Consider the following 24,210-nt stretch of genomic DNA (forward strand, 5'->3'; position numbering starts at 1 on the left):
CTCTTCCACCATAGCCGAAGCTTCAGCCATTGCCGAAGACCACCAGCCCCGTCGGCGTCGGGGCCACCATTCTCTCAGTGTAGATATCTTTCTTCATAACCTCTCACTCTCTTGACGTCAAGAACTAGAGTTTCTTCCATTCTAATCGAATATTTCCAAGAGATATTTTCTGTAGCTCAGGTTTGTTTCTAACTCCAAACTTCATTTACATTAGGGCTTTTGATTTGAAAACCCTAACCCTTATTGAATATCTGATATTAAGTTTGGTTCTCAATGAAAATTAACATCTGTATCCAATAGCTGTGCCACTTTGATTTCAGAACTGAAGAATGAATATCTGATATTAATTTTTATTTTATCAACTTTTTCCTCTGAAAAAGTTCAAAATTTGTAATCCAACTATTGGCTCTTTCCCTATCTCTCTTTGATTGTATCTAGAATCAGCAATGTCATTGATCACATTCCCAAATCATCCTCTGTTATACCTTTCATAGCATAAACAAATAGTTAAAATAATGACAATGAACCCGCCTTTCGACAACTAGTCTAACTGGACATAAGAAATTTCACATTAACCAATACGACATTGTTCCAGCAGCATATTCTCAAATCTCTTTCTGGGTTTCTTGTTATCTGTTCGACTCTGTCTCTGAATCGCTTTGATTCCTTTTTTTTCCCAGACTCTCTCAAGATGTTCGGTTCCACTACTCGTAAGTTCTTACTCTGTATTTCAGAATCTCTGTATAAGTAAAACCTATTTAAATTCAATTCAATTCAAATTAATGCATTTGTATTTGCATCTAATTGGAATGTTCTTATTGAGATAATGTTGGTTTATTCAACGTTTGTGGCTGAATTTTGGGATTTTGATACACAAATTTTGAATTTGATGTCGGTTATGTGTGTTGAAGTTGTTTTTTTTTTTCTTTAAAGAATATGGTGGTAATCTTCCTATTTTTCTTGTTTGGTAAGAAACGAAAAATGTTGAGAAACTATTCTTGTGTTTATTCTAACAATTATTATACTCTAATAATATGCAAAGATTATTGCAATCTCAATTTCATAATAGTTTTTGGAGTAGTTTGGATACGTGAGCTTGAGTGTCCGAAAAGTATCCAATACTTCTTAAAGTTAATGGATACTTTTAGGAAGTGTCTGATAGGCATTCGTGAGTATCTGAAGAGTATCCATATCTGATATGGGTTTGTAGGAGAGGGTTCAAGAAAGGAGTTGGAAAATTCGAAGATCTTCAAAGATCCTTGAAGAACAACTTCAAATTCTCTAGAATATGATGAGAGGCTTAGATTCTTCAATAATCTCAACTTAGGAACACAACAACAAAGGAGATGATGGAGATAAGAGATTGGGTGAAGAAGAAGGCAAAATGGCTAGAGAATAGAATAATGGCAAGGCTCTCCCATTGATCTCCCACTTTCGCTCTCAAGGTTGATAATGGAGAAGGGAAATTAGTTCTTTCCCAAGAGTTAAAAATCTCCAAAATCCATCCCTTGTAAAGCTATGGGTGGGTGCTATTTATAGGCACCTCATGATGTAGGATGAAGCCCATGTGCAAGGCACATGGGGGATATTTTCTCTAACCACCTTGTCCGAGGGGGTGACCTCTCCGAGGAGGTGACTTCTCCGAGGAGGTGACCTCTCCGAGGAGGTGACTTCTCCGAGGATGAGAAAACCCCGAAGAGGAGATCAATCCCTCGGCGAACCCTTCTTCTTAGCCACACCTAACCAATGATCCCCAATCATCCCAAAGGGTCAGGGGTAGTCCCAGAGGACGTCCTGCCGCAAAATATTGCCGAGTCTCATGGACCCCCCGGGGTCGTGCCACCTCGACCCGGGTATAGGCTAGTTTAACCGAAGAGTGAATTTATCTCCACTCACCGTCCTCGGGATCGGGTCCTTTGTTCGAACTCCATTACGCCCATGGTTCTGGTGCGTAGATCCCGGAAAGCTCCGAGCCCGCAAGTGTTCTGGGACTCATTAACGGAGCGACTTCTAGATTGCGTTTGAATCCGTTCGAAGCCAAGTACTTCGGATCTCTAGATTCGTGGATCCGAATCCTTTCGAGTCCGAGTGCCTCGGATCTCTAGGCTTGGTTAATACCTTTTCGAGTCCGGGCCCGAGTAAGTCTCTAGGTTCGTGGATCCGAACCCTTTCGAGGCTTAGAGCGATTCAATCCGTTTGATGGCGATAAATCTGGGCCCACCGATTCTTGGACTTGCGATAAATTCGGGCCCACTAATCTTGGGCTATTGGGCCTAAATAATTTAGTGGGCTCAAATTAGCCCCTCTTACATTTGCCCCTTGCGTGTATGAGAAATTTTAAATTTCTCAGACACGCATACTGTCATTTCTTCGACCCTGCTTCGCGTCACGTTCCCCAAAAAAAAAAACATTTTGTCACGACAGAGCCTATGGATAAAGTTGATGACGAACTTCAATTTACAGAAAAAATTGACAAGCAAAAATTTAATTTTTTTGTACTCGAAGCTAAAAATAAAGCACACCCACCATCAATTTTTTTATTTTAGAAGGATAAGGCCCATTATTTGTATATATATATCCTTAGGTCATTTGAGTAACCTATCAGGGTCACACCTTTTTCTTATTTACGGATGAGGACAAAACCTAATCAATGTAGCCTCTATTTTCTTCTTTGTTACACAGCGGCGCTCTGTTTCTCTACACAGAGAGACGCAGCTATTTTATTCTTCTTCAAGCAGCTTTCCTTCTTCTTCTTCAAGCAGCTCTGCCTCGGGTTTGCTCACTGCCGACTGCTGCAACTCTGCTGCCGACCCACTGTCTTCAACTGTGATCTGGCCAACGCCGACCACGTCGCCCTTTCAACGCGGCGTCGGTCTGCCCAGCTACCCCGTCACTTGCACACCGTCTGCTGCCGCTGTCAGCCACAGCCTAGGGACGCAGTGACTCAGCCATATCCGTCGTGGCCTTGCTTGTGTTGACCCTACACATGCTGCTCGCGTCTTGCGCTGCTGATTTACTCAACTGAGCGTTGTCAGCTCGCGCGTGCCTTGTTCGCACCGCGGCTTTGCCTTGCTCCTCTACTCCAAGCACTGTCATCACTCGACGCCGTCGTCACTGCTGCGTCTCTGCCCTCCATCGTGTCGTTGCGGACCTGTCCTGGTTGTTCTTGGACCCAAACCAGCTCTTCATTTTGACGAGCTTTGGTCTTCATTTGAGAAACTTCATTCTTCTTTATCACTTCGGATCTCTTTAACTGGCTCTGATTATGTACATCTTGAAACCCTTACTTGAGATTTGGCACTTTTATTGATGGACTGGATATAGATAAGTCTTCAAAACTGGGATGTTGAATTTCACTGTTGATTTTGCAAGATAAAAACACACCATGACATTGCACACCCCCTGATATTTATAACTTGAGCCCGTGGCTTGATAATTTTGATACAAATAGAACTATTGAAAAATATTGAGCATTCACCGGTTGTCTCATGTGAATTTATTCATCGTCATCCTCATGAATATTGGAATAGTTACTGTTGAACTCTTGTTGCTAAATCTTGAACTCATGTTGACAAATCTAACATAAATAGAATATTTGATGCTTGCATTGAAATATTGATGTCCAGGGTAGAGATGTGATAGGAATGATGTCATGCTTGATGCCTTGCGCCAAGACCAAACCAGCCTACCATCGGCCTCTCTTTGCTGAAACTCTTCCTCCGGCTTCGACGGTCCAATGCAAACCACACACGTTCGCCCTCTCAACGCAACGTGTGTGGTTGCTGACTCTTCTGTGGTACCAGCGTTGCTTCCGGCTTCAACTTGTCTGACGCCGACCACGCACGTTCGCCCACTCAACGCAACGTGTGTGGTCTTGCCAAGCCTAGCTCAGTCCTGTTGATTGTAGTCTATAAAACCTTTCTGATTTCAACTTGAATTTCCAACATCGGCTTCGGATTTCACCCCTCTAACAGTCCCAAATTTGTGAGTATGAAATTCGGCTCCAAGAATAGTAAAACCCGATATTGAGCTTTATATACTTGATGAATGAATTTCCGATATCCAAATTCGGTGAATGTTTCGCTTGGAAGAATAAACTGATGTAACAAAGCATAAGACCATATATTGTTATGTGTTGATCTTGTGGACACTTGAGGAAATAAAATGTTGATGCCAAAATTTTGTGTGACCATTGTAGTTTTACGTCGGCTTGAGAGGAACCAGCCCGGAGAGACAAAAACTTGATTGTTGCATTTTCATGAACTTGCTCAGAGTAATAAAATTGTTATAGCTTAAATAGATAATTATTATTTGTTGATGTTGCCCCATTCTGATAATGCCTGAATCATGATCTGAAATTGATATTGTTTGTCTCATTTGTCGGTTTTACTATTTCAGGCAAATAAATTCTTGATTGAGATCCACGACCTCGGGGCCCTTAGAACCCACACTAATGAGAGCAAGGGCTGTTCCTCGGGAGTCCGAACAGAAGCAAGACTGTCCCTCGGAAGTCCGAACAGAAGCAAGACTGTCCCTCGGGAGTCCGAAAGTAGCACACACCCTACTTTGGCAAGAAAGATTCCTCTGGAAGATAACCGAGTCTACCAAGCTTCTACCAACAGAAGTAAAGACTGTCTCTCAGAAGTCCGAGCAGAAACAAGGCTGTCCCTCGGAAGTCCGAGCAGAAACAAGGCTGTCCCTCGGGAGTCCGAGTGGATGCGCACTTCTACTTCGGCAGCTAATGGAAGCAAAGGCTATCCCTCGGGAGTTCGAGCAGGAGACAAGGCTCTCCTTTAGAAGTCCGAGCAGAAACGAGGCTGTCCCTCGGAAGTCCGAGTGGATGTGCACTTCTACTTCGGCAGCTAATGGAAGCAAAGGCTATCCCTCGGGAGTTCGAGTAAGAGTCCACTCTACTTTGAAAAGAAAGATCCTCGGAGCTCGTATTGATGAAATCAAGGGCTGTTCTTCGGACCCGCACTAATGAGAGCAAGAGTTGTCCCTCGGAAGGCTCTCCCTCAGAAGTCCGAGCAGAAACAAGTCTATCTCTCGGAAGTCCGAGTGGAAGTATACTTCTATTATGTCAAGAAAACTCCCTTCAGGTTGGTAACTGAGTCTACTATTTCTCTTTCTTCTTTGAGGGGCAACAAAAATTGAAAACTGTTTCAAGCAACATAACACAATGAAGATATACAATGTAGAGAAAATAACTTCTAATGGAGATACATAATATGGAGGAAATAAATTTCTTCATGACATAAGAAAGATAGAACTTCTTGGACAATGTAGTAAATGCAAACTGTAAATGTCATAGATAGACTTCTTCTACGGAATGTTGAAATTTGCCCCTAGAGTTGCAAGATCATTTGGAAAGCTTTCACCAGCTGCTCGGGTTGTGGCCATCATGCACCATCATAAATAGTACACCATCTTGCCTCCTTCTCGAACTTTCATCACCTTCCGAGGAATAGGCGGACTTTCTGGTCTAGACATTGCCCGCTTACTTGACTCTGCCATCAGCTCCTTGTCATCTTTGATATCCTCCCAACGAGGAATTTTGACCCCTCGAGGCCTAGAGGTGGTGGGAACTTCTTCGACAGCCAGTTCGGTGAAGTAGATGGCATCAGAATAATGAGCTTCATGGATCTCGAAAGGCCTTTCTGTAGCCTGAATTGTCACCGTCTTCTTTCCCCATTTTGCCTTAACACACTGATGATAACTCGATGGTACAGCCCCATATCTATGCATCCAGGTCCTCCCTAGAATGATGTGATAATTTGTCTCAGAATCGATAATATGGAACTTGGTGGCCGAGCGAATTTCTCCGACGGCTAAATCAACTGTTACGCATCCGATAGTAACTCTCCTTTCTCCACCGAAGCCAGTGATGACTATCGGCTGCTTCACAATGCGTTCTTTAGAGATTCCGGCCTTTTCTAGAGTAGCGCGAGTCATAATATTGATAGAGGCTCCACTATCTAGAAAGGCCCTTTTGAACTCAACCCCGTTAATAAAAGCAGTCACATAAAGCGGGCGGTTGTGAGAAAAAGGATACTTCCGATCAACCTCGGAGAAAGTAATGGCACTAGATTGCTCTTTTGTCTTCCTCGGGATAGATCCCTCAGTCGACATGCATTCCTCATGGTGTGCCTCGGCTATATTAATGATAGACTTGGTGATTTCCGTTCTTGCCTCCCTGGAAAGTCCAAGCTGGTCAAAGAACTGCTTGAACTTTACACAGTCTTGCAAGGTTTTGGCATAGTGATCCGGATCTTTTTCCACTCTTGGAGGCTCGTAGTTAACCATCTCCTCGGTCTCTTCAAAATAAGATGCCACATAAACATGGTGTCCTCCTCTTCCGTAGTACTCTTCTCCTCCTTCTGGATCAAAGGGATCTTCGCCATGAGTCATAAATGTTCTGCCCTCTGGATCGAGAGCACTTCCATAGTAAACTTGCTCACCCTCTGGCTCGAGGATGTCGTCCAGATAACAGTCATCGTCATCAAGATTGGCGATAGCCTCAATCATTGGGCCTTCATAAGCTATCATAGCAACATTCTTGCCCTTGTCTCGGTGTTGAGGATATGGTTGTTCTCGGATGTCTTGAGTCCCTTGCTTTTTGAACCTCAATTCGTCTGCTTCGACTTTATCTCTGAAGATTTTCCTGAGAGTCCAACACTTCTCTGTCGGATGTTTCAATGTACGATGGTAGACACAAAATTCAGGGCTCTCGCGGTCCTTTTTTGATGGCATTTCTTCGACATAAGGCAATTTTAGCTCTCCGTCGGCCACCCACTCCTTAACTAGAGCTTTCACTTCCTCGATTCCACATGGATAAGAAACATTCCCCTTTTCACCATTATATTGCTTTCTCTTCTGGCCTGTATGACCTCCTCTTTGTGAATTTCGGGTATCTGGGGCAGAGGCAACAGCAACAATAGGTCCACGAGACGATTTGAAACTAGTCTTGTAATTGGCCTTAAATCCGGACTCCTGAGCCTGAGGAATGCTAATGTTCCGAGCTGCTTCTATTAATGCCGAGAAGGTGGGTAGCTTGTGATTAACTAGAAACATTTTGTACCTGCTCAATGCCCCTTCTAGACAAATTTGAACCAGATAACTCTCCTCAACTGCTTCATGACAATCCACGGCCTTGTCCTGAAACCTTTTAACGTAGTCAATGATGTCTTCACTTTCTTGTTGCTTCTCTTTACACAATGTAAGTGTGGTCACCTTCTCCGCCACTTGGAAGAACTTGGAGTGGAATTTGTTAACCATTTCCTCCCAACTTCGGACAGAGTTTGGGGCCAAATTAACATACCAACTATATGCTCGGTCGGTGAGGGACTTAGAGAATTCTCTCAGTCGGAGGACGTGGTTTGAACCATGAATACCTAGAGTCTCGATGAATCGCACAACATGTTCTCGGGCATTTCCTTGTTTGCCGTCGAACTTGATGAACTTCGGCACTGTATACCCCTCAGGGTATGGATAACTCAGCATCTCAATGGGGTAAGGCGGCTTGACGTCTGGATCAGGCAAAGAGGGTAAGGTCCTCTTGCCCCGTTCGAGATCGAACATGGCCTGCACATCGGCGAGAGTGAGAAACTGTTGAGGGAGAGCGTTTGATGGTGGTATTCCCGGGACTTGGCTAGGGGCGTCTTGGCCATTCTGGTGCTGCGAATTCATCATTGGTGAGGACATTTGACGATACTGGCCATCAGCGCCTATAGACAAGCCAGTTGGTGATGGGATATTGAATTGAGGCCCATAGAGTCCACCGCACGGCGCCGCTATACCGGGTTGTGCTTGCAGATTTGTTGTCGGCACCAAAGGAGGCCCGCTTGGTGCTTGGGTAACATTCACTGGTGGCGTAACAAGATTAGGTACGGGCATAGCTCCCTTTTGCACCATCATGCTCCTTATGTTTTCCTGGACACCAGCAGTCGTTGGAGCGCCATTCATTACACCAGAAACTCCCCTAGTCACCATTGGATCTTGGCTCGGCACGCCATGGAGCCCGGGCATGGGCAAACTGCTGCCGCCTACTGTGGTTTGAGCATGTGTTACTGTGGCCGTGTTGCCATGAGCCATAGGCTGATTGGGGCCTACTTCTCCTTGGATTTGATTTTGCGCTCCGGCGGGAATAACTCCACCACCAGTTTGATTTCCGTTTGGCGCCGGTGCAAAGTTAGAACTCATCACCAACATGGTGTGAGTGAGATTCTGAAGAGTGGTAAGAATCTCTTGCTGAGTATTCTGAAGTCCTTGAATGGCTTCAAGCAAAAGTGGTTGATCTGGAGTCATGGTTCTGTCATCACCACCATTAGAGGATCCTTGTTGGTGAACTTCATCTTCTCCCGCCATCCTTGTTGGAGTTGTGTGGATTCCAGATCTCGTTGAGACCATTAACCAATCCGCCTCCCCAGCGGAGTCGCCAAAATGTAGGAGAGGGTTCAAGAAAGGAGTTGGAAAATTCGAAGATCTTCAAAGATCCTTGAAGAACAACTTCAAATTCTCTAGAATATGATGAGAGGCTTAGATTCTTCAATAATCTCAACTTAGGAACACAACAACAAAGGAGATGATGGAGATAAGAGATTGGGTGAAGAAGAAGGCAAAATGGCTAGAGAATAGAATAATGGCAAGGCTCTCCCATTGATCTCCCACTTTCGCTCTCAAGGTTGATAATGGAGAAGGGAAATTAGTTCTTTCCCAAGAGTTAAAAATCTCCAAAATCCATCCCTTGTAAAGCTATGGGTGGGTGCTATTTATAGGCACCTCATGATGTAGGATGAAGCCCATGTGCAAGGCACATGGGGGATATTTTCTCTAACCACCTTGTCCGAGGGGGTGACCTCTCCGAGGAGGTGACTTCTCCGAGGAGGTGACCTCTCCGAGGAGGTGACTTCTCCGAGGATGAGAAAACCCCGAAGAGGAGATCAATCCCTCGGCGAACCCTTCTTCTTAGCCACACCTAACCAATGATCCCCAATCATCCCAAAGGGTCAGGGGTAGTCCCAGAGGACGTCCTGCCGCAAAATATTGCCGAGTCTCATGGACCCCCCGGGGTCGTGCCACCTCGACCCGGGTATAGGCTAGTTTAACCGAAGAGTGAATTTATCTCCACTCACCGTCCTCGGGATCGGGTCCTTTGTTCGAACTCCATTACGCCCATGGTTCTGGTGCGTAGATCCCGGAAAGCTCCGAGCCCGCAAGTGTTCTGGGACTCATTAACGGAGCGACTTCTAGATTGCGTTTGAATCCGTTCGAAGCCAAGTACTTCGGATCTCTAGATTCGTGGATCCGAATCCTTTCGAGTCCGAGTGCCTCGGATCTCTAGGCTTGGTTAATACCTTTTCGAGTCCGGGCCCGAGTAAGTCTCTAGGTTCGTGGATCCGAACCCTTTCGAGGCTTAGAGCGATTCAATCCGTTTGATGGCGATAAATCTGGGCCCACCGATTCTTGGACTTGCGATAAATTCGGGCCCACTAATCTTGGGCTATTGGGCCTAAATAATTTAGTGGGCTCAAATTAGCCCCTCTTACAGGGTTCGACTCACTTTTAGAATTATCTATGCTTCAAGTAGTAATAATCTATTCATTCCCAAAACATTCGATTTTAGAGTATTAACTCCTTTTGGTTCCTTTACAGGACCGTCAGTTTTTGGTGGAACTTCAACCGGTGTATTTGGAGCAAATTCTTCACCTTTAGGGTCCATGTCAGCATTTAGTGCCACTTCGTCTCCTGCTTTTGGAAGTTCAACTGCTGCTTTGAGAGCTCCTCTGGCCCCTGCTTTTGGCAGTTCTCTATTGTCTTTTGGTGGTTAGTACTTGAATAATTCATTGTTTTTCTTTTAAAGTTTATTTGTTGCCTGTGTTAGTTGTTTGGCCAATCACTTACTGATTCTTTGTTCTTTAGTTTGGTCGTGGAAATAACAACACCGGTTCAGTTTCGACCTGCAAGTTGAGATTGCAGAGCCTTTTATTTTGGAAAACAAGGTAGTGTTCCAAATTATCAGAAGCAAGCACATTCATCTTGTTATTTAGACGACAAGATGAAGTTTACTCTACGGAAGCTCCATCTGAATGCATTTGTAGGATGCAGCTTTTGCAGTGCTACATGTCGTAGGGCAAAATTTCTGTGGTAGATTAGTAGGGTGTGGCTTGTTGATGACCAAGTGGCCATTGGTCCTTGAAATAGGATTGGAGTTGCAGCATAGGCACAGGGATCAAGCCTTCTCAGATTTTGTAAAATTAGCCATCTGGCATCTTTAATTATATTGAAAACATAAAGGAGTTCAAGGCTTGATGAAAGATTACGAGTTATTTATTTATTTTTGGTATGGATTGGGTACACTTGCTTTCAAGAGATCATATTGCCAGCATTCACCACTCAATTCATATTAGAATGTTTTTCAATTTTCCCTCTCTAAAATTTTAGATATCCTCCACCTAAATCTTTATAATTCCTCCTTTTAAACGAAATCCCTGCAATTTCCCCTTTAAATGTTTATTTTTGTGAAATTCGTCTTTATCTTGGGTCATGTTGACTCTTGACGGCTTCCGCCTTTTACACATGTTAGATCTCTCACAGGTTAGATCTCTCTCTCTCTATATATACATATGTGTGTGTGTGTGTGTGCACGCGTGTGTGTGCGCGTGTGTTCTTCTTTTATTTTGATGCAAGAAATAAATGTGCATGTTTTGTCCAAAATGTTCATATCTTTAGACATTATTATTGTTATGATCATCATCATCATTATCATTTTAAAATGACTTTTTTGTTTTAAGTAGTGATGATCATCATGGTTATAAACCAAAACAACATAGAATTAACTTAACAATTAAAACAATAGAAAATCAACTTTCAGATGTTAATTCTTTATATAACATGGGATCTCATTGTTCAATTAGATTTAGTTTTTTGAGGTGTTTATGGAGTGATGCGTTGTGGAATTATACCTTATAAGGGCTATAATCGCTCTCAATGTATGGACTATGGATATTCACCGGCTATTGGGTCATTTAATATGATCGAGAAGTTGTGTACATGGATACACCACAGTTTTTGTTGCCAAGCTCATACTGTATCACCTCTACGGATATGTAGACCTGAATTTGAATTAGACAAAATGTGATTTGTTAGCCATATTTACTGAATTAAGTATGACTAAAAACTGCCAGGGAATATAATTTAAATAATTGTAATGACATGAGAAAGAAACACAGCATTGCTTCTATTTGAGTTCTTGCTATTTTAGAAAAAAAAAGAAAAAGAAAAAAAAGAAATGATAAAAAAACAAGAAGGCCTCTTTATGGTGTGATGCATTGTTGTTTGGATGTATATCTTTGGTTTTTGATATGCCTTTTTGTCAGTTCTCATTGTACTTTCGAGAGAGTGTATGGTATGAGCTTGTGTGATTATGATTTCATAATTTTATCATGGAAAATTTATGGTTGTGTTTGTTACTCTCCACCTACTTCACCCACTTAAACCTACTCCACTAAACCTAACCCACTACACCACTACCACCTCACCTACTCCACTAAACCTAACCCACTACACCACTACCACCTCCACTTCACCTACTCCTTACCTACTACACACTCACCCTCTTCTATATATAGGAATCATGAATCATTGTAATAGATATCAATATAAATCAATCAATAATACAATTCTCTATTTCTCTTTATACATTAAATTTCTACATGGTATCAGAGCAAGGTTAAGCACTTAGTATTTTTCGTTTCACTGGCGGGTGGCAACCTCGCCTTGGCCGCCCGCCGGACCTCAACCTATTCCGCTTATTTTCTACACATACCTTCCCATCACTGCCTAAATCCTCTCTCTTGAGGCCAATGTGAATTCCTCTTCTTCATAATCTGCACTAACTGTGGCATCTTTTCCTGGGGCGAACTCTGCAACCCAACACTCAATCTATGCTTCTCCTCCATGCTCATTTGCCTCTTGTTAGGATCCTTCGCCTTCGGCTTTGGTTTGGGCTTCGCCACAGCCTTGAGCTTCACTGCAGCTTTCAGCTTCACGGCAGCCTTCGGTTTCACAGCAGCTTTTGGCTTCGCAGCTGGCTTGGCCTTTGCCGCTGGCTTGGGCTTCACAGCGGCTTTAGCTTTTGGCGCAACAGCTTTTGTCTTAGCCGGAGCCTTCTTTTCCTTTTTCGCTTTTACAGCCTTCGGCTTTGCAGCAGCCTTCGGCTTTGCTTCCCTCTGGTGGCTCCCCAGGTTCCACCTGAGTTGCATGATTCATTTATAGCTGCAATTGATAAGGGAAGTATTAGAACAATGCCCAATAGAAGTATGCCAGCTGCTCCTTACCCTACTCCTGGAGCACTATTAATAGGTGATGCTTTCAACATGCGTCATCCTTTAACTGGTGGAGGAATGACTGGAGCCCTGTATAAGGTGTTTTGTGCATCTCCTGATCAAGCAAGGAAGGAACTGCGTGAAGCATGTTTTGATTATTTGCGCCTTGGAGGTGTGTGTTCAACAGGACCAGTGGCTTTACTCTCTGGTCTAAATCCTAGCCCATTGAGCTTGATACTCCATTTCTTTGCTATAGCCATATATGGTGTTGGCCGTCTCTTGCTACCATTTCCTTCCCCTAAGCGCCTGTGGATAGCAGCTAGATTATTTTTGGGTGCATCGGATTATTTTTGGGTGCATCGGCTATCATTTTTCCCCTCTTTCTCTCACATGGGCTTGTCCCCTCTCTCTCCTCCGTTTGATTTCAAAATCCATTATTTTTATTTATTTTCTCCAAACCACTTTCCTTATTTCCCCCATCTTTCATTTTGATTTCAAATATATTTTTATTATTTCTTTCTTTATTTTTCTTTCACATTATTTTTTAATCTTTTTCAAATTCCATTCATACCATATAGCTTTGCACACCAAACCATCTTTTATTCATCTCAGGGATCAACCCCGATCACAATTTTAACAAAAAAAAAAAAAAAAAAAAACAACCACAACAACACAAACCACAACACCACAAGATTTGTTTTCTTTTCTGCAGACGGCCACCCACCGACCTCACTTTTTCGCCTATTCCGCCGGTCTTTTCTTCTTGCCTCCGTCCTGGGCGGCCCTTGACGGTGTTGCCTCCGTGTTTCCCACTCCACTGGGCACGATCACTCCACCCTGCTCCTCCACTACAGCATATGGCGGACCTCCAAATCGGAACATAACGGTGGCCTTCCGCTTCAGCTCCTTATTTTCCGCCTTTAGCACACTTATCTCTGCTCGCGCATCCTTATACATGCGTTGGAGCAGAGCCAGTTGGGCGTTTAACTGCTGCACCTCATTTGTCCTACTGTGCAGCCGGTGCGACAAGTTTGTGACCGCAGTCATAGTTTCAACACAGGACTTCAATGTATACTGATTAGCTTCAATATCCGTTTGCACTGCCATTTTTTGCTCCACCGACCGCATCGGAAAGTTCAACGGAGCAAAACCAGAGGTGTTTGGTTGAGGTTCACAGGCCACCGCACCAGTTATCTCTCTTGTTGACTCGTTGAGGTCGGGAAAGAGAGTGAGCAGACCACGGGAAGAAGAGGCTATGTTCTGGGTAGCTGAACGGGAAGAAGAAGCCATGTTTTTGGGTTGCTGAGTGTTTCAGAGAAGGGTTGGTTACAGAATGTTACAGAGAATGAAGAGGTTTCAACTGGTTTGTTATGCTTCCAAGCCTCAGACTTCGCTTTGGTTTATAAAGACAGAGACGACGAGGCCGACACGCGCTCTGTCAATCACGTGCATCGCCGCGTGTCAGGCGCCCCTTTTGATGGCTTGACGCTTTCTGTCGGGCACGTCTTTTGATGAAGTGGGCGCGTCTTTTGATGGCACGCCTTTTGATGCACGCCTTTTTATGGATTGGGCACGCCTTTTGATGGCACGCCTTTTGAAAGATTGGGCACACCTTTTGAGGGTGCGACTTTTTAAGGGTCCGACAAGACTCTGTAAACTGTCCCGACACTGATTCCGGTTAGCTCCTTCAGGGGTCCGACAAGACTCTGTAAACTGTCCCGACATTGATTCCGGTTAGCTCCTTCAAGGGTCCGACAAGACTCAGTAAACTGTCCCGACATTGATTCCGGTTCACTCCTTCAAAGGGTCCGACAAGACTCTGTAAACTGTCCCGACATTGATTCCGGTTAGTTTCTACAAGGGTCCAGCAAGACTCCGTAAACTGTCACAACAACTGTCACAACAGTGTCTGCTACAACGGTCCGACATGACCCCATAAACTGTCTTCTACACCGTTATGACACCACCATACAGTGTCCTCTACATGGTTATGACACCCCCATACAGTGTCCTCTACAACGTTATGACACCACCATCCAGTGTCTTCACCAATGGTCTGACACGACCATACAGTGTCTCTTATCCTCTTTTATTTTTATGTATTTTCTTGTTTTGTTACTCTCTCCAAACTCAAGTTGGTTAGTTCCTATCCCCCTTGAGTTTGCGGGGGGCTGTTACTCTCCACCTACTTCACCCACTTAAACCTACTCCACTAAACCTAACCCACTACACCACTACCACCTCACCTACTCCACTAAACCTAACCCACTACACCACTACCACCTCCACTTCACCTACTCCTTACTTACTACACACTCACCCTCTTCTATATATAGGAATCATGAATCATTGTAATAGATATCAATATAAATCAATCAATAATACAATTCTCTATTTCTCTTTATACATTAAATTTCTACAGTGTTTTTCTTTCTTTGTAGTTATGATGCATTTTCATTTATTAGATTATGCATTTTGACTGCCCTTCTCTTGATTTTCTTATGACTAAAATTTTTGTTATGTCAATCAAAAACTTTTGTTATTGTCAAATATTTGTAGGATCTTCTTTATTTGGACAGAAGCCTGCTTTTGGAGGGTTTGCATCAAGGCCTAATCAATCTGACTCATCTGGGAGTGTGTTTCAACAAACTCAAACTACTTTTGGAAGCAATCCATTTGGTTCATCCACTCCCTTTGATGCATCAACCCAAAATGCATTTGGTGCTGGTAGTACCCCAGCCTTTGGTGCAGCTAGCACATCAACTTTTGCTGTTGCAAGCACCCCGACATTTGGCTCCTCGTCAACCTCAATCTTTGGCAGCACAGGCACAGCTTTTGCTGTGTCCAGTGCACCAGCTTTTGGATTTGGGACCGGGGCTGCATTTGGTGCTTCAAACACATCGGGAACATTGAACACATCCATTTTGGGGGCATCAAACACCTCTGCATTTGGAGCATCAAGCAGTCCTGCCTTTGGTACATCAAGTACCACAGGATTTGGCTTTGGTACCACTCCAACATATGGGCAGTCAACTTCAGCATCTGGCAGCAGCAGCATATTTGAAGCTACTCCATCTCTTTTTGGGACTCAGAGTTCCTACTTTGGTGGGTTATTTTCCATATTTCTTTGTATATTAGTTCATGCTTATGTCTTTTGTTTATTACCAATGAAACATTATTATTCTCTCAATCTATTTTGCAGGAGCCCAGACAACGATGCCGACATTTGGGACCACAAGCTTTGGACCTTCTGCTTTTGGTGGTCAACGTGGAGGAAGTAGAGTAGCCGCTTACACTACAGCTGCTGAGGTAGATGGTGGCAGTAGAACACAACCTGCTGTTACACTGCAGTCCCTTTTAGCAATGACTGTTTACAAAGATAAAAGCCATGAAGAACTGAGGTTGGAGGACTATTAGTTGGGAGATAAAGGTATTGATAGCCTGTGCATGAGTGGTTTCATTCATCTTTATCTTGTCTTTTGTTATGAAAATGGTCTGTACTGACTGTTCTTTCTCATTGATTCCAAATTCAGGGGGCCCGTGCCATGTGGGTCAATCTGCAAGTGGTTTTGGCGTTGGTGGTTCCACTACACAGTCAAACGCCTTTGGTCCTTCACCCACACTGACTCAATCATCTCCCAATCCCTTCTCTTCCTCAGTCTCTTCTAATCCACTTGCTCCCCAAACCTCTACTCCTAATCCATTTGTCCCCCAAACCTCTACTCCTAATCCATTTCCCACCCAAACCCCTTCTCCTAATCCATTTGCCACCCAAACCTCTACTCCTAATCCATTTGCCCTCCAAACCTCTTCTCCTATTCCATTTGCCACCCAAACCTCTTCTCCTATTCCATTTCCCCCCCAAACATTTTCAAATCTGTTAACCCCCCAAACCTGTTCAAATTTGTCAGCCCCCAAAACCTCTTCTCCTAATCCATATGCCTCCCAAACCTCTTCTAATCCATTTGCCCCTCAAACCATTTCAAATGCATTAGCCCTCCAAACCCCTTATAATTCATTTGTCCCCAAAACACCAGCTCCTAGCTCTTCAGGCTCTGTAGCCTCATCTGCTCTTGGATTCAATTCATTACTCTTTAGCACATCATCATTTGCAAACACTTTCAAGACAACATCATCCCCACCTTGCTCAATTTTGACAGCATCAGGCCCTGCATCTGGGCCGAATAGCTGTCCATCTCTTTTTAGCTCATCCAGCTCACCAGTACTTGGACCATCACGCTCTATCTTTAGTTCTACTTCAGCTCTGGGAACAGCTTCAGGAATTGGCTCTGGCTTGAGTTCTGCTAACACACAATCATCCCCAGCATTTTGGTATGTTGCACACCCTTACTCAAAGGGACAAGTGCTTCGTTAATTGCATTTATTGTTATTAGATTCTTGGAGTTAGAAGAGCTGCATTTTTACCCTAATGGATTTGCTGGATGGTTTATTCATTTTTTGGTTCATCATGCATCACATCATATGTGTTTCTTAGGGTTAGGGTTAACGGGGGTTGGATGGTTCAATAGATATCAAACTAACATCAATGTCCCTAGAAATAGGAAAAACAAAAACCAGAATGCAAATGATCTTCTGCTACTACCATGCCTCTCATCCTCCTCTTTTTTTCTCTTCACAAATTTGATGACAGTTTTCTGGACCAAGTTTGAATTTGTTTGATTAAATGTATTTTCAGCTTTTGAGAAGAGGGGCTACAAATTAAAAAATAAAAAATAAATAAAAAAATAAAAAATAAAAAAAATAAAAAATAAAATAAAAATTAATAATAAAATTATACAAGACTACGAGAGCAATGAACTATAAGGTTCAATAGACATCAAACAAACATCAATATCCTTAGGAATAGGAAAAAAATAAAAAGCAAAAAGCCAATGATTTGCTACCATGCCTTTCATCCAACTTCTTGTTATCTTCACAAATTTAATGATGAAGATTTCTGGGCCCAGTTTGAATTTGTTTGACTAAAATGTATTTTGTCTTTTGAGAAGAGGGGTCACAAATTGAAAACAGAAAGAAAAACATACAAGACTAAGACAGTAACTGAATAGAAGGTTCAATAGATATCAAACAAACATCAGTATAGGAAAAACAAAAACTAGAAAGAAAATGATTTGTTACCATGCCTCTTATCCACCTTTTTGTTTTTTTCACAAATTTAATGATGAAGGTTTCTGGACCAAGTTTGCATTCATTTCACAATGTATTTACAGTACTTTCGGCCAAGTTGGACCCCCAAAACTGGCTAAACACATACGTTAATGTGCTTATTGTTAAACTTTTTGAAGTCAACAAGTGTTATTTACTAGATTGTTGGAGTTACGAAGAGCTGCATTTTTACCCTAATGGGAAATTTGTTGCATGGTTTATTCAAATTTTGGTTCATGCAGGCATCACATCAATATGTATTTCTTCATGCAGGGTTAGGGTTAACAGGGTTTGCATGTGTCCTCTTATTCACTTCTGGTGATATATGGATGTGTGATCAAATATAATTTTCTTCTTCATCATGTGTTAACAAAGCAATTGTAATCAAGTTGGTTTCTAACTCGGATACCACTATAACCGGCAAAGACAAATCTAGAAAAGGTCATGTGTATAAATCCTTGAGTGTCCTTATTATAAAATTTGTTAAGCAAAGAAACATACTTATTTGTGTACCATCAAGAATACGATGGACTCATTTTAACTTCCTTGAAATTAATGGAATGATTACATACATTGCTACTAGATGTCCAAACTTCACATTTAGAACCAAACTAATTTCCTTGTTTTAAACTAAAAATGCAAGAGTTTTTTCTTCAAGTACATACGTTGAGATATACTGAAAGATTTGTAACTCGTTTGTTGGCTTAATGCCTTGAGATACAATGAAAGATTTGTAACTCGTTTGTTGGCTTAATGCCTTGTTCTTTGCAATGGTTTAATGTGTAATTACATGTATCTCAGGTCTTCCACTCAGAGCACTGTGGTAGGGCAGCCAGCGCCAGTCGTGAGTCCTTTTGGAGCTTTACCTGCAATGCCTCAGCTGTCAATTGCTCACCCTGGATCCACACCCTCAATTCGATATGGAATTTCTAGCATGCTTGTAAGTCTGATATCTCTAAACCTTTCTATTACTGGATACAATAGAATGCTTTTGTATGGATTTACTTTCTTCATTCTTGATGCAGATCAGAATTTATAAATTATATGTTTTTTTTAGTATATAATTATAAATTTATAATTATTATTTAAGACTAAAATATTTAGTTTCCTATTTATTTAGGTTGCCTATTTAGTTTTCTTGTTTTAGAAAAATTAATATTTTCTGTTTTAAATATTCTTGACTAGCAAGAATATATCTTTTTCTTTTTAGATTTTCTTGATTAGCAAGAATTATTTTGGTATAAATAAAAATATAAGCCTTAGTGCAATACAGTTTATATTTGATTAAGAAAAATTGAGAGTTTTCTCAATATTGTTCGTTCGTAGAAAGATTATCTCTAGTTCGGATTTGTTTGTGGTTCGATCTTGTTGTTTGCTTTTCTTTCCGATACACTTCCCTGCATCAATTCTGAGCTATGAACAATAGAGGTTGGGTCCCTCTTGGTGCGTTTAGTGGATATTTATGTATGAAAAAAAAAATGTGGACATGTGCATGAGTATTACATTTTGACAAGAGCACTGCATCTTGGGCATGACTGATTCTTAGGAATGATAGATGGTTGGTTATATGTATGTGCTCTATATAAGGAATCAACACACGCAAGAAAAACTGCATTTTGAAAGGGATATGGGATATGGGCAGTGCTAAAACTAAAGAACATGTAAATAGTTATACTTACATATTTTCTAGAGAACAGCATGTATGTGTTTGTGATGAAAGTTTGTGGATATTGGCTTGTCAGGCCAAATATATGAACACTTGATGTTGAAGATATACAGCATAAAATTTCAAATGGGACCTACAAATTGAAGTATGGAATTTGACAATGCTTTCGCAAAATTAGCTTAAACAAAGGCAGTTATATTTGTATAGATCCAAAAAAGTGGCAGCGTTGTGTTATGTTGTGTGTAAAAACACTCGTAGTACCATCCTCATCTATCATATTGTGTGAACTATGTGCTTGTAGCAGTCTGTTTTGCTGGAAGTGAATTTTGTGCATGACATTCTATCTTCAAAACAGGTGTTTGACAAGCCTGCTGCTCCTGTCAGACTGTCATCCTTGCTGACATCTCGACACTTGTCTCAAAGACGGATTAGGTTTCCAGCTCGGAAATATGATCCTAAAAGTGATGGCCCAAAGGTGAGGATTGTCAAAACACAAGTTGCATTTTCCACTCTTGTAACCTGTTCAACCAAGCCACTGAGATCTTTTACATTAATGCTTCTGTTGCCCAACTGTTGTATACAGGTGCCATTTTTCAGTAATGATGGAGAAATGCCTACTGCACCCAAGGCTGGCACTTTATTTGTTCCAAGGGAGAATCCAAGGGCTTTGGTTATTAATCCCGCTGAACAATGGCCCCAGAGGCCGAACAATGAAAACATGTCTCCACTGCTGCGCGCATCTTATGTTCATATATATAATAATGTTGAGTACTTCCTTTTTTTATGAAGTTATAACATCATGTATGTGTGTAATTGTCATATTAGCGATCTTGCAATAATATGTAGTAGTTATGTTATGACTAAGGTATGATATTATTGAATCATGTTACGTCTTGCTTGTTAGATTCAATTCTCCTTCAGGCAAAAGTTTTGCATGTTTAGGTGTTGAATAGTTAATTTAGGGGAAGGGCCGACGGGTATTCTAAACTTTCTTGTCTAGGCATTGTTTACACAAGTGACTTGTGTTAATTTTTCATTTTGTAAGGGTGTATCGTAGTTTCTATTCTGGCTTCTTTTTTTCTCTCTCTCCCCTGCATCCAAGAGTACAATTGTGCTATTTTTAAAATTTTCTACTTATACCATTTCATTTAGCTTGTGTTTGGTTAGGGGATTTAGGGAGGGATTTGGAAAGGGAAAGGAAAAAAGTGTGTAAAATTAGGTGAAATGTAAGTATATTTTATTCATATTTTACCAATCTTTTTCTTTCCATTTCCCTTTCTCTTTCCAAATCCTTTCCCAAATCCCCCATCCAAACATAGCGTTAAGGTAGAATCTCTGCAGTGGTGTCTGCACCATGCTTTAAATGGTTTCATACATCCAGCTTTTCGTATTGCAAAATATCATTAAGAATATAAAATTGAGGAAACAGAAATCAGTTTTTTGGATTGTTTGCTTGTGTTTTTGTTTTCTGTTTTATAATTTCACTTTCCAAAAAACACAAATTAGTTTGGCTAATTGTTTCCTAAATTTGTTCTAGGATTTTTTTTTCCCTTAAAACAACCCCCTTTTTAGGAAACACCAAAAAGTTATTTCCAAAATTTTCGGGAACAGTTTTTGCACAAAAATGAAAACAACATGAAAATTATGAGTGTTCATGAACCTTTTCAATGTTTTTGTTTCTGAAAGCACAAATATGAAAACAAAGAACATGAGAAACAGACTTCTTTCAGTCCCTACATATATATATATATATATATGTCTTGTGTTGAAGGAGATTTGTCCATAATTGATGTTTTTTCTGTTACAAAATAAGACAGTTTTGGCTGATGCATGTATGTATATTTCTGTATCTTTGACATCCACCTCCACTTTGATTCTTATTAATTATTACAGGTAGAGAATGAGGCCTTTTGGTTCTTAATATTAATTTAAATGCATCTATTTTAATTTATTTTTTGCAGAAGTAGTTTTTTTTTTTTTTTTTTTTTCTTGAAAGCATTATACTCGATGTAGATATGTATACTAGAAGAGTATTTGCACACTACTGTCTGCAGATAGTATGCAATTGAAACTGTTAGGGAGATCATGGGTGAGAGAGAGAGAGAAAGAGAGGGAGAGTCTATTGTTTTATTGATTCTACGTTTTGGTCCTTACAATAACTATTAGGCAAAGATAAAATTTGAGAAAATTATGTTGATGCTGTGATTTTTTTTTTTTTTTAAAATTGCGTGACAAAGCTTTAACCAAGTGAGTAGTGTGCTTTATAAAATAGAATATATACGAGGATTAGAAAAAATACGGTCCTCCTCCAATTGGGGACTTTACACAATGGCCTTATAATGACCAATATTTATGTTTGATTGGGGAAGGTGAGGGCTGTGGGTGGCGGTTGATGGTAGGGTATCTTTTTGTATTCTGATAGGCTCATATTTTTATTTTACTACATTTCTTACACTAGTACTGGGTTTTGCTAGTTTATGTATTCTTTCCAACAATTTTGCAGGGAGCGTATCTGAAAATAGTGCTGACAAGGAGGGCACTAGTTCTATCAAATCCAATCATAAGCCCAACGATCCGTGTAATATTACTTTCACTGAGGAAGAAGCCTTGCATATTATTACATCCACAGGGTGCAAAGCTGGTGAGGCTGCAATTCTGCAAGAACAAGAGACCGATGTTGAGGCGTTAATGCCACGGCTACAACGCTCTGGGTACTATACAGAACCACAAATCCACGAGCTAGCAGTGAAGGAAAGGGCCGAGCCAGGGTTTTGCTGTCGCGTGAAGAACTTTGTGGTTGGACGCCATGGCTATGGAAACATCAAGTTTCTCGGTGACACAGACGTGCGAAAGCTTGATCTAGATTCCCACATTCATTTTGATAATCGCAAACTGACTGTCTACATGGATGAGAGCAAGAAACCTCCAGTGGGGCAAGGTCTGAATAAGCTTGCCGAGGTCACTCTTCTTAACATCAAATGCATTGACAAAAAGACAGGGAAACAGTACATAAATGGACCTAAGGTTGATAAATACAGAGAGATGCTAATGAAGAAGGCAATAGAGCAAGGTGCTGAGTTTGTGTCTAACGACCCTGTAAAATGGGAGTGGAAATTCAGGGTGTAACACTTTCAGCCGATACAAGTTTTGAAATGACACGAAAGTGGACTAGTTTCGAGACCCAGTTTCTGTGATTGTCGATGCAATGAGAAGTGACGGTTACAGGATTCGCAAAGAAAGCTTCGCCATTGTTTTGAGAAATTGGCTGCGTGGTCCTTTTTTCTTTTTGGTTCAGACTCTACTTGTAATTTGGGGTTCATGGTGTATTATCTTTTCATTCAATTGTCTTCATTTAATTTGTTGTCTTGACTTTTACAAATTAAGGAATCAACAAAAGTATTTTTTTTCTCTCAAAATGCTGTGTGTGATATTGGAATCAGAGATATTATCTTTTGGATTGGTTAAATAATGTTATTATAATTTCAAATGGATGGATTTGAATGAAATAACTCTGCAATTATAGTTATTTATCATTGAGAGGGAAAAAAAAAAAAAGCAGCGGCTAAACATTTTCCCAAACATTTGCAAAAATGAGATTTTATCAATGACCAAATGCACAAACCATTCACAACTAAATTGAAGACAAGCATTGGAAGCATCTTCTTAGGGAAATGTAAAAAATCATTATAAACTAATTGCAGTCAATATCATGCTTAATTGAATCAATGTATATCAATAAAATTTGACACATTAGATGCTATAATCTCTCACAGGATAGAGCAAAATGGATTGTTGTCATAGGGAACAGCATAGCCAACGACCACAAGCTGGCATTTGTTACAACAACAGGTATACATACAGGTGTAGGGGGTTTGGGCGGCGGATTCTCTTTAGCCTTCGGTGGACCAACACCAATGAGCTCTGCTACCTTTCCGGTCTTCCTCACTTGGGTTGCAACTTAAACAGGATCAACATTCCCAATAACAGTTAATATCCCCTTCTCACTATCCACCGATACCTGATCAATGCCTATTCATTCAAAATATATATAGCATCATTTTACACATGTCATAGTTCAAAACATAGTAAATTTCGACAAACTTGTCAACCCATTCTTCATACCTTGAAGTTTAGTGACTGACTTCAATACATCGCTTTTGCACTTATGGCAGTGAATGCTAACTTTCACCTCTATTTTCTGCACAAAAATGCAAAGAACAAGAGACGTGAATTTGAAAGAACTAGAATGAATAATAGGGAACTTTCACTAAAACTAGGCCTTACCTTCTCCATCATGGGAGCGAAAATGATCAAATTGAACTATATGTTCCCTCAACCTAGGATTAATGTTGGAAACCTATTTGTGGGAGTAGGACTAAAAAAAAAAAAAATTTAATAATAATAAACAAATAAATAAATAATGGTATAGAAAGACCTCGACTTTGTTTTTAAGATTTAGATGGTCAATATAAGGTGGTTGCACATTTAGTTTTTTTTTTTTTTTTTTTTCCCTTCGATGCAGGGAAAACATGAAGTCTATGATGACATGGAGCAAGTAATAACGTGATGTAAATGTCAAAACCAAGTGGGATGTTTGTGGAAATTTAAAAGCTTAGAAAATTCTTGATGGTGATTGTTTTCTTAGAAAATTGTTGCACAGTGATTGTTTCCTTAGAAAATTGTTTGATGGTTGATTATTTTCCTGAAGAATGGTTCAAATCCTCCTCCCAGACAGCTCAAGGTATTTCAGTGATGTAGACAAAGAAGTGAATTCCACAGGCCAATTCTTCCTAGGATATGTACTCAAACAACAAAATTAAGTCACTAATGTCAATGGAGAGAGAGAGAGGATTCTGACAATTCCATTATATGTATTTTATACCATTTTACAACCAAAAAAAAAAGGGGGATAGGATTGAATCTGATTTGAAAGATTGGCATCTGCAAACAAATCACCACAAATCAGTACTTCAAAAAAGTCCATCACTAAACTATAATCTGTCGGTGATATTTGCCTCAGCAGATACTATCTTTTGGATTGGTTAAATAATGTTA

The 24,210-nt window shown here is 40.9% G+C and overlaps 1 long non-coding RNA gene and 1 pseudogene across 2 annotated transcripts; both read left to right on the forward strand.

Moving 5' to 3' along the window:
• The first annotated feature begins 552 nt into the window (after window positions 1–552).
• Window positions 553–22,311, forward strand: LOC114257621 (nuclear pore complex protein NUP98A-like; annotated as a pseudogene). The gene is made up of 10 exons (XR_014333944.1): window positions 553–710; window positions 9,652–9,822; window positions 14,883–15,428; window positions 15,526–15,753; window positions 15,857–16,655; window positions 18,291–18,429; window positions 19,511–19,630; window positions 19,739–19,940; window positions 21,530–21,550; window positions 21,659–22,311. The product of XR_014333944.1 is annotated as a nuclear pore complex protein NUP98A-like (transcript).
• LOC145793113 (uncharacterized) lies at window positions 3,621–4,915 on the forward strand. The gene is made up of 2 exons (XR_014333685.1): window positions 3,621–4,273; window positions 4,399–4,915. It is a non-coding gene; the product is annotated as an uncharacterized LOC145793113 (long non-coding RNA).
• Window positions 22,312–24,210: the final 1,899 nt, after the last annotated feature.

This window comes from Camellia sinensis, chromosome 6 (assembly GCF_055761805.1).
Source record: "Camellia sinensis isolate YWXY chromosome 6, ASM5576180v1, whole genome shotgun sequence".
Classification (NCBI taxonomy): Eukaryota; Viridiplantae; Streptophyta; class Magnoliopsida; order Ericales; family Theaceae; genus Camellia; species Camellia sinensis.